Source organism: Schistocerca americana, chromosome 5 (assembly GCF_021461395.2).
Source record: "Schistocerca americana isolate TAMUIC-IGC-003095 chromosome 5, iqSchAmer2.1, whole genome shotgun sequence".
Classification (NCBI taxonomy): Eukaryota; Metazoa; Arthropoda; class Insecta; order Orthoptera; family Acrididae; genus Schistocerca; species Schistocerca americana.
In genome coordinates, this window is record NC_060123.1 from 535,098,404 (window position 1) to 535,110,274 (window position 11,871).

Below are 11,871 nucleotides of genomic sequence, written 5' to 3' on the forward strand. Positions count from 1 at the left end.
GAGAGTAAAAGAAGACGGGTAAGTGAGCGGACGTGCCTTCAGTGAGACTGTCTCGAGTTTTCCGGAAAAAGTTTTCGGAATGTATTATGTATTATCTAATCCATTTTTGCAGCATTAGTTTGAGTACGTAAATATATTACAGGAACTGTGCTTTTTTCAATTTATTAGCCGGAAATCCGTTTAAAATGTAGTAGAAGTGCTTGTCCTTTGTTCCGTGCCATGTGGTTTTAAAGTGTCTATGCTTATTTATGTATCATTTTTAGACATAAACTCGTGTGAAATGTTAAATATTAGCGAGTGGTTATATTACCGGATCAAACATTCGAATTTTAAAAGGGGATTTCTTTGTCGTATTTGGGATCTATTCCCTATCCTCTATGTGTGCGCTGTATTTCGGATAAAGCGAGTGTAGATGATCGTAGGCGATTTGTTCTACCAAATGAACTTAATCAAATTAATTTTAGCCGTCTCGTGTCACATTTTATAAATTATTTACTCCGTTTTCTTTGTACCAGAAATCAGATGAGGTCACACTGTAGACCCACGTGGTCGCAGGCATAATGCCGGATGGCAGAATATTCCTCAAATAAAGCCCAGAATCATTAGACGTACGTCGACTCTAAAGTTCATTTGCAAAATTTACCCCCACAATTACAGAACGAGTATAATTGATCTTTGAAGCGCCAGTGCCATCTGTTGGGTATTTGTCGTGTTGTCTCTAAGCTCGCTGAGTTATGAATGAGAAATTTGTTAGGCTTTTAATACTTTGCGTTCCCGTGGTCCAATCTCTGCTTCTTTCTCGGTGCTCTGTTCTATTAAATCTAGTTACTAGAGGCATTTATAGTTTGCCGCATCTAGTGCATGTTGACTGAATGTATGGGTATCTTTTCTCGCGGCTTGGCCTGACGCAATCCTGACCACCAAAAACCTCCTTATTTCCTTCTGTAGCGTATGCGTGTTTAAAACTAGCAAACCACCTCCACGCTAAGTACATTTGTCGCAACAAATACCAAGTAAATTGTTATAATTTCTAAAATGAGTATGTTTTCTGAGCATGATAAAATAAAAAGGTTCAATGATAACCAATCTACAACACGCTATGAAACCAAATCCTTTATAAATAAACCAGTGCCCAATATAAATGCATAAAACATTCAAAGTAAAAAAGGTGGCTAAAAGAGAGTTTACTGGGTCCACACATCAACGTGTGCTACTTTTCGCCCCTCGTTTTTCAGAGTTGTGTTGAAAAGGGAAGTAATTTGGAAAACATACGCTCTGTTCCCTAGTTGAAACTCACTCATTTTCCCTCCCAGTTATCCATTCCGCTAAATTATAATTTTGTCAGTTGTAATTTTGCAGCCACTGCTTCACTAACCGCTAGACTGTGCCGGTTTTCCCCCTTGGTTGTGGACCAGTAGTTAATAAAATTCCACAGTCATTGATGGCTGACTAGATCAGGAAAGGGAGCTTCCCCAGATAAATATAGAAAGGGCACGATAAAACTAGAATTCTCTCGAGAGGTGGGGAACAATACGTATAACAGAATAAGATAAGATAAAGTAGTTAATTGACGTAGTCACCCCTCTATCTTTTATCATAGCAAATTGACACAGAATTACGCCATGTAGATCTTTTCTGAACAATTACGAGTGCTTTACCTCGTTGGGAGTGGTAGTTAAGGCACTAACAATATTCTTTGGGTAAAGGAGAAACGTATTTTCATCCACCCGTATAAATAAAACCCCCAGCAAACGGTAAACGTTCAGCTTGTAGGAGAAAGCGCCGTACCAGACTTCCTCGTGCGTTCTGTCTTCAACGTCTTCAACTATACGTATTATGTGTATGGAAGGTGGAGGAGGGAAGAAAGGAGAGTATCAGTTGCAAAGCGATTTAGAAAAGATTGCTGTATGGTGTGGCAGGTGGCAGTTGACGCTAAGTTCCAAAAGAAATCCGTTAGAATTCGATTACTCGATAAATAGTAGAATTCTCAAGGCTGTCAATTCAGCTAAGTACCTGGGCGTTAAAATTACGAACAACTTCAGTTGGAAAGACCACATAGATAATATTGTGGGGAAGGCGAGCCAAAGGTTGCGTTTCATTGGCAGGACACTTAGAAGATGCAACAAGTCCACTACAGAGACAGCTTACACTACACTCGTTCGGTTTCTGTTAGAAAATTGCTGGGCGGTGTGGGATCCTTACCAGGTGGGATTGACGGAGGACATCGAAGGGGTGCAAAAAAGGGCAGCTCGTTTTGTATTATCACGTAATAGGGGAGAGAGTGTGGCAGATATGATACGCGAGTTGGGATGGAAGTCATTAAAGCAAAGACGTTTTTCGTCGCGGCGAGATCTACTTACGAAATTTTAGTCACCAACTTTCTCTTCCGAATGCGAAAATATTTTGTTGAGCCCAACCTACATAGGTAGGAATGATCATCAAAATAAAATAACAGAAATCAGAGCTCGAACAGAAAGGTTTAGGTGTTCGTTTTTCCCGCGCGCTGTTCGGGAGTGGAATGGTAGGGAGATAGTATGATTGTGGTTAGATGAGCCCTCTGCCAAGCACTTAAATGTGAATCGCAGAGAAATCATGTAGATGTAGATGCAGAAGGAACTATTGATGTCAGCTGCTCCGGGACTTGATGCGGAATGGGAGGCAACGAGTGAAAAATGCGTCCCTAACCAGGATTCGAACATGGGATCTCCTGGTTACTAGGCAGTTGCGTTAATCTCTACGCCACCCGTTTACAGGGTTCTCGGCTCTCGGCGAACACACGAACCCACGTTCTTCCCTTCTTTCCTCCCCTCACCCCCCCCCCCCCCCCCCCAGCGCAACCTATCTGCAGTTCCCAGTCATGTCCTCCATGCTCAATATTTCCAGATTCCCGCGCAATGTGATACGCAAATATGCATCTGCAGTGATGGTGATGAATTCCTTGCCCATCGAGGCGAATCAGTTAGATGAATGCGCGGTGTCTGTTCTTTAGAACATCTCCGAAAGAACAGACGCCACGAATTCATATAATTCAACTATACATATCAGTGCTGTTCCTATATGTTTCCTGATTGACTGATATATATCGAAACTGTCGAAATAAAATGCAAGTACAGTAAACATTTCCCACTGATATTTTTAAATAATGTAAATGTCGCGTGACTAGGGCCTCCCGTCGGGTAGACCGTTCGCCGGGTGCAATTAAATAGTCAACATGATATATATAGTGTATGTTGGCCAACGTTTCTGTGTAATGGCATCCAGAATGAGTGACTGACTGTATTAACAGCACTTAATACGAAAATGTGATTACGTACTGTAGCTGTATAGGAATTGAGACTGGACAGACAGAAGAAAAATATTTTACTGGCAGATTTATCATGTTTATGAAGCCATACTGAATATTTCAAGTCATGTAACTAAAATAATTAGAACAGTACAAAATATTTAAGCATAACCAAAGGGAGAGGAAACTGCTATGGTAAATCCAAAAATTGTCACGAAAATCTGAATTTTAAACTCATATTCCGAACTTGTGGCGTTACATCAGTCTCTCCCGCATTCAATATACAGGGTGGTCCATTAATAGTAACCGGGCCAAATATCTCAAGAAATAAGCAACAAGCAAGAACGAAACTTGTATAGCTTGGAGGGGAAAACCAGATGGCTCAATGGTTGGCCCGCTAGATGGCGCTGCCATAGGCCAAACGGATATTAACTGCGTTTTTTAAATGGGAACCCCCATTTTTATTACATATTCGTGTAGTACTTAAAGAAATATGAATGTTTTAGTTGGATCACTTTTTTCGCTTTGTGATAGATGGCGCTGTAATAGTAACAAGCGTATAAGTACGTGGTATCACGTAACATTCCGCCAGTGCGAACGGTATTTGCTTCGTGATACAGTACCCGAGTTAAAATGGACCGTTTACCAATTGCGGAAAAGGTCGATGTCGTGTTGATGTATGGCTATTGTGATCAAAATTTTGGTAAACATTTTTGGAATACAGTGATCAATAGATTATTATATTTTGACTAAAGTTCGGTCTCGATCACACCATTTATGTTTCAATTACGTAGGTAACCGGTTTCGGTTAATTTTACATAACCATTATCAGACCCATGGCTCCGTTACCTAAGGGAGCCCTGGGTCTGATGATGGTTATGTAAAAATAACCGATACCGGTTACCTACGTCAATGAAACATAAATGGTGTGATCAAGAATGAACTTTAGTCAAAATATGTGATCAAAATGCTCAACGGTCGTGTGCTAAGTATGCTGCTCGGTATCCTGGACGACATCATCCAAGTGTCCTGACCGTTCGCCAGATAGTTACGTTATTTAAGGAAACAGGAAGTGTTCAGCCACATGTGAAATGTCAACAACGACCTGCAACAAATGATGATGCCCAAGTAAGTGTTTTAGCTGCGGTCGCGGCTAATCCGCGCATCAGTAGCAGACAAATTGCGCGAGAATCGGGAACCTCAAAAGCGTCGGTGTTGAGAATGCTACAACAACATCGATTGCACCCGTGCCATATTTCTATGCATCAGGAATTGCATGACGACGACTTTGAACGTCGTGTACAGTTCTGCCACTGGGCAGAAGAGAAATTACGGGACGATGACAGATTTCTTGCACGCGTTCTATTTAGTGACGAAGCGTCATTTACCAACAGCGGTAACGTAAACCGGCATAATATGCACTATTGCGCAACGGAAAATCCACGATGGCTGCGACAAGTGGAACATGAGCGACGTTGGCGGGTTAATGTATGGTGCGGCATTATGGGAGGAGGGATAATTGGCCCCCATTTTATCGATGGCAATCTAAATGGTGCAATGTATGCTGATTTCCTACATAATGTTCTACCGATGTTACTACAAGGTGTTTCACTGTATAACGGAATGGCGATGTACTTCCAAGATGATTAATGTCTGGCACATAGCTCGCGTGCGGTTGAAGCGGTATTGAATAGCATATTTCATGACAGGTGGATTGTTCGTCGAAGCACCATACCATGGCCCGCCCGTTCACCGGATCTGACGTCCCCGGATTTCTTTCTGTGGGGAAAGTTGAAGGATATTTGCTATCGTGATCCACCGGCATCGCCTGACAACATGCGTCAGCGCATTGTCAAGGCATCTGCGAACATTACGGGAGGCGAACTACTCGCTGTTGAGAGGAATGTCGCTACACGTATTGCCAAATACATTGAGGTTGACGGACATCGTTTTGAGCAATTATTGGATTAATGTGGTATTTATAGGTAATCAAGCCGTAAAAGCATGCTTTCTCAGAAATTATAAGTTCACAAAGGTAAATGTATCACATTGGAACACCGAAATAAAATGTTCAAACGTACCTACGTTCTGTATTTTAATTTATAAAACCTACCTGTTACCAACTGTTCGTCTAAAATTGTGAGCCGTAGGTTTGTGACTATTAAGCGCTATCTATTACAAAGCGAACAACGTGGTCCAACTAAAACATTCATATTTCTTTACGTACTACACGAATATGTAATAAAAAGTGGGGGTTCCCATTTTAAAAAACACAGTTGATATCAGTTTGACCTATGGCAGCGCCATCTAGCGGGCTAACCATAGCGCCATCTGGTTTCCCTCTTCAAGCTAGACAAGTTTCGTTCTTTGTAGTTTTTTCGTTTGACGCTTATTTCGTGAGATATTTGGCTCGGTCGCGATCAATGGACCACGCCGTATAGAGTCCAGGAGTGGTAATCTGCATACACAAGCACACTGCAGGAGTTAGTGAGAGTACGGTTGTAGGATCCAGCTGAGCAGTTAAGAACTATGAATGTGACGAGTGATAATCGTATCAGATCTATTTTCACTTTCATTGGGCATTAAATTCTGTCATTCGATGCCCATCGATCATACGTTGTAGACACGCCATAAGAACAAGATATGTCGGATTCTGGAAAGGGATAGTATAAGCAAAATTCCTAGAATAGTATGCGTTTCCAAGAGACTCTCCGTAACAAAATTCCGAAACTAACGACTGCCTGTTTAATTACCGATAAAGGTCATATCAGAGAAGTGGCTCCCAAACTCCCATTAACTCTCCCGTGTAAATGTATTCCATGTAATCATGTGATGTCCTTCTCAGAATCGGAGTTATTCCTGAAATTTGTTAGTCTCGTCTCCACTGTCGCAGAATTTTACAGCGTCCACAGCACGTTACGCGTTCGTTCTACCTTCATGGAAGAGCTTCTAGGAATTCGGAATGAGCCAGTAATCTCTCATTTCATCATTTCAGAAATCTCCATAACAGCTAATGACACCAACCCCAGGCTTGCTTTTACCTGCGAGCTGGGGCTTTTTCAACCCATTAGCGGGGCGCAGTAAAAAGAAGTATTCTTTGTGGGCCTTTTTTAATACAGTAGCTGAAGTGTATTTTATTTCAATGAAGTATCCAAAATAGGTCTTCTAGCGTCACTGTACACATTCCATGGCGCAGACAAAATGCCTGTATTCATTTTTAATTTAGTAGAGTTTTATTTATCCTAAGTGTTGAGATCTATTTCAAGTCGCTTCATCATTTTCATTACGCTCATCATTGCTGACAAAGTTTAATTTTCATCGGGGTGATTTTTTTGTAGTATACTTTATGATTTTTCTGACTAATTGGGTGCTTTTCTTGCAACTGCATTGCATAACAATCTTTTCGCCCATATTCTTTCTTCCACTTCGTTTCATTATTTATTCATCCATTAACACTGCACCCATTAGGTATTCCCATCGCAGTTGTACATCTAGTAACTGAGCAAATACTGAGCTTTGAGGGCACTGACTCGTAACATTTTAACGAGAAGAGAATGAACTCTTATTCACAAATGGAGCCACCGATAGGAATACACTGACGAAACAAGGAGCGTAGCTCATGGTTGAAATAATGCCTCGCAGAATGACCTGCTTGATCACTATTTTGTGTTTCAGATAAATGCAGAATGCCGCTTCCTTGATGGTTACCGGCCCGCAGGAAACACAGTGGTCACTGTTAGACCTTTGTGGCTACCTGATGGGCTTCTACAATTTTGTAACAGATTGATTATTTGTGTTCAAGAGTTCGTAGAGATATAGAAGGAGTCGTTAAACTGATACGACTTTAGTAAATATCTGAAAACACTTCTTATGTCTGTCAGACCTTTTAGGCGCAGATCATCGAAGATTCTTATACCTCAGAATCTCACTCCTCTCTGTGCTAAGCTATGTTTACCAGAGGGAAGTGCGGATTATTTTCCCCTCTAGTCTTATACTGATGAACATCTCTACTACTATAAAGCTGCTGTGGATTGTTGATGGCAAATTTAATGTGTAAATAGATTTACAGCAAAGACAAGGTTATATTACCGTTTGTATGGGAAACATGCAAGGTGTACGTGTAACAATTCCTCCTATAGTTCTAATTACTTTTCTGTGCAATGAATGCATAGTCCCTAAGTGGCAAGTTGACTTTGAATATAATCCTTTACTCATTAGCCAACGAGAACGTGGAAGTAATGTAACTTATTGACTGGTATGTCCCAAAAGTTGGCAGTTAGCCTCATGCCAAAAGTAGCAGGGGCACTAAATTGTTTTTCCAGTTTGCGTTTTCAACGATAAGCGCAAGAAAAAACTAAAAACTACGAACTTGCTAAATATTTTTTGTTGGTAAACAACATGCATAGTAGGTGGGACTTTTCACAGTCCAAAACTAGACGAACTGCTTCAAAACGAGTCCAATCGTTCAACACCAACATTAACCAAAACATAATTAATTTTTGCCTGTGGAGGGTTCTTTCATCTGATTGACGATAGCGGTTGTATCACCTACAAAAAGGACTATTTTTGCCTCCTCATTAAAAATACGGTAGATCATTAGCATAGAGCAATAAAAGTAACGGGCGCATGGTCGTACGGTGTGAAACGCTTATTGTGATTTTTCCCCCTGCGGATGATACAGCGTCCGTGTTTGTATTACTCCAACTTAGTGCAGCTTTCTGCATTCGTTTCCTACACAGGGACTAACTGAAGAATGTGCTTCAGGGTCAACGTGCAGCACCTGCTTAAGGAACGTTCTCTGCGGGTGGTAGAACAAAGCAAAAGCCCTAACAACAACAGATAAGGAAGAAGAGAGCTAAAAAGCTAATAGTGGCACACGGGACACAAACAGTTCTCGCCACTGTTATATAGATGTGTAGTTAGAAGATCCCTCCAGAGCCTAAGGAGGAAAAACGTTTTAATAGAGTTCACTCATTAGGTAGATGATCTGTGCTCTAATACTTCGTTTGAGATTCAATTCACAGCCCTCCACATAATGAATTTCCACAGGTCTTATGTGAGACACTATTTTATGTGCTTTAATTAACGGGAGTGCAACGTAATTAAGAATCAGGTCAGAACCAAACTGCAGTAGTGGAGACGCGTAGTGAGCTAAGCATAAGTCGTCACCAGTGTTCAAAGCAACGGAATGCGGCCGACAGTTCTGCTAACTCAAGGTCCACACACACGCCAGCGATAAATGCAGTCCGGCCTGGTTAATCCTCTTTTGTTGCCTGCCAGAACTGTTGTCCAACGGCAAGTGGCCTCTCTCCGGCCGCATACCGGCGTTCTGTGGCGACGAAATTGCAGTCGATTACAACTTCATAATATTCTATATTCCAGCACGCTACGCATACTAAAGCGGATCTACTTTAAGAAGAAAGTTGCTCCGAGCTAAAATCGTCAAGTTATAATAACTTTGCTACGCTTTTGAGACAGCACTTTTTGTACTCAGGTAACTGAATGATTAAATGTAAAATTATGTGCTGTAGTCAAGAGTCCGATGACATATAAAGCAACCGTTCCATTAAAGACTGAAAGAAACAAATATTTTTGATAGTTTGGTCGCTGTTCCAACCGACAGCACGTCTGGAGCATCTAATTCAATGTAAATTCCTTCAACTTTATTTCATTAGCTTTCCCCATTTGAAATACTAATCAGTCCTGATCCCAAGGATTTATCAAGAACTAAAAATCCCACGTCTAATGCTAACCTGTTTCGATTTTATGAAAAATCATCTTCAGACCATATCTCTGAAACGTTAAACATTAATATTCTTTAAAGGGAAAAAAGTGTCAAACATACACACTTCATCTCCGTAATATATGTAGATTAACAGACTTAATGAAATAAGAAGTGTTTGTACCTACAGATGGGGAGCAGAGACGACGGCGGGGCATCGTTAACTCTCGGAGGGCACCACTGGTGGCTGGCAAGTAATGTCAAAACGAGTTATATGGAGGAAGCTCTATTGGATCTCAGTGATCTCCTGGAGCAGGCGAGGACCGGAGCTTCCACTTTATATCGCGTAGCCTTTTGACACTCCCACTAGAGGTGTGTTCCGACATTTACCAATGCTATGCCGTCGCCTCCCCACCTGAGGGTGTAAAGAAATGTTAATGTTTAACGTTTCAGAGGTATGGTCTGAAGATGGTTTTTGGTTAAAATCGAAACCAGTTACCACCTGACACATGATTTTTAATATTTAATAAATCCTTGATATCAAGACTGATTAGCATTTTAATTAACTATCGTATCGCTCTTGATTTCCCACAATGTTTTCAAAAGCTATTCCCCATTTAGAAAAGTCCTTTTTTCGGTAGAAGACACATTGGCTACCGCATTATCCTACCTCGTGTCCAGCGCCTCACACCTGACGCCTACTGCAAAATTTCAGATGTTGTTGAGGGATGTCGGCAGAGTCTTCTGATATAAGCGAGTCGCAGTCTCCGGTGGCTAGCAGCATAGTAAGAATGTAATAATGATTGATTAGTTTTGTTACACCAGTTACCTTTGCTTCTCCGAATATCTTTGACATTAGTGAGGAAGCCTGCATTGTGTAACCATCAAGCCATAGAAAGCATAAGATCAAAATCATAACAACCCTCAGATGTGATGTGGTAGAGGTCGCAGCAAGTGCAACACAGAGGACTTCGTTATGGCGCTTTATCATTGTATTCAGAGATGACATACACATGTGCATATCTGCCAAATCTTCATTCGTAAACATATCCAACTGCTTTGCATAACTGTTTACGTACAACTAAAAATCCTAGAAAAACAAATCCGAGACAGAACCGAGCGGCATTGAACGGAAGAGTGAAGTGTAAAGTTGACATTACTTCTGTCAGCAGTAAGTGTTGTGGATGAATGGTACAAGTTTGTTTCCTTACAAGACGTATCCTCGTGCACTTATTTTCTGTGAAATACAGATATAACATGACGGTAAGAAATTATACGAAAAGCATTCTGTCGCCTGTGCGGAGCCATCGAACATCATGAGTCACCTGGCCCAGAAAATATTTGTTAACAACCACCCAAATTTTGTCGGTGAAGTTCGGATTCACCTTGTAAACAGACTTTACAGTTGAGGTAGCCAGCTCGAGTACCGCAAATTCTCCGAATAAAAATATTGTACGGAAGAAGGCACTGGGCAACCCCTTTCTAAAAACTGTACTCATGAAAACTTCACAAGCCAAGATCGCTGAAAAAGCATTTCATTAGTTAATCGGTTTCGACAGAGCTATTGCTGTCATCGTCAGATGTCACGCTTTTCAATTTTCTTAATATTTTATCAGTGTTGCAAGTCGCTTCACACTCTATATGTACACCACACTACAATGAAGATCACTTCACATCAGCATGCTAAATGAAAAAGTAGTATGTACAAATTTAAGCATAACCACATTGCACCGATTGAACTCAAGAAAAATATCTCTGGACCAAATATACCATCGTAGGGAGTATGTTGCATTTTATATTAGATGGATAGTATCAACAGAAGTAGACATAATTTTAGGTTATGCTATAAAGAAATTATAAGATCCTTTGCTCTTGTTGTTTACTTTTCACCTGACAGAAACAGTAATAGTAACGTTAGAACTTTTCCAGATGTTACAGTACTCTCTACTGAAGCAGTACCTGAATAAAACTTTACAAATATCCAGTCAGATCATAATTAGATCTTATGTAAAGTTTGGCAGTCTGTAAAACAGTGGTCTACACAAACCTCAAAAACCTAATATTCTAAGAAATTTGGAGTCAATTAACTCATACACAATTCGTGGCGATGCGAAATGGAGTGATCATAGAGGGAGAACCGCAGGGCAGGTGCCAAACTTCGATCCATTTATAAGGTACTGAAAAAAAAAAAAAACAGTTTACTTTGTCGAAAATTGCTATCCACGGATTTTTTTAAATTTATTTCTTTCATTAGGACTCCAAATGCGGTACATTCCTCTGCACATACATTCAGATTTCTAAGGACTATAGCATGATGCCTCACACATTAAATCTATGTCTGCTAATTCCCAAAATAGTTATTTCTTCCTTTTCTGTAGCTAGTGATAAAACTTTACACCGTCGACGACAGGATAAACTATTGTTCGACCTGTAACGAACTGTCAACTATACAAAAACATGTCTTAAACTCACAACTCATTCAAAACGTAGCACTGCCTAAAATATAAACTTTCGTCCATTGCGTCATCCAGAAGCCTACATCGAATTATGGTCAGCCCAAATTTATGAAATGTGTGGTAAGATCCAATGGGTCCAAAGTACTGAGGTCATCGATCCCTAAACTTACACAGTACTTAATCTAACTTGAACTAACTTATGCTAATGACAACACACACACCCATGCTCGAAGGAGGACTCAAACCTCCGACGTGAGGAGCCGCGCGAATCGTGGCAAGGCGCCTAAAACCAAGTGGCTAGCCTGCGCGGCTACTCCGTGCGGCCTGCTCAGCGCAAATTTGGCCCTGAGGTCGTGGGACATTTTATTGATATGTGAAAATCAGCACAGCTATGTATGAGGAGGAGGACA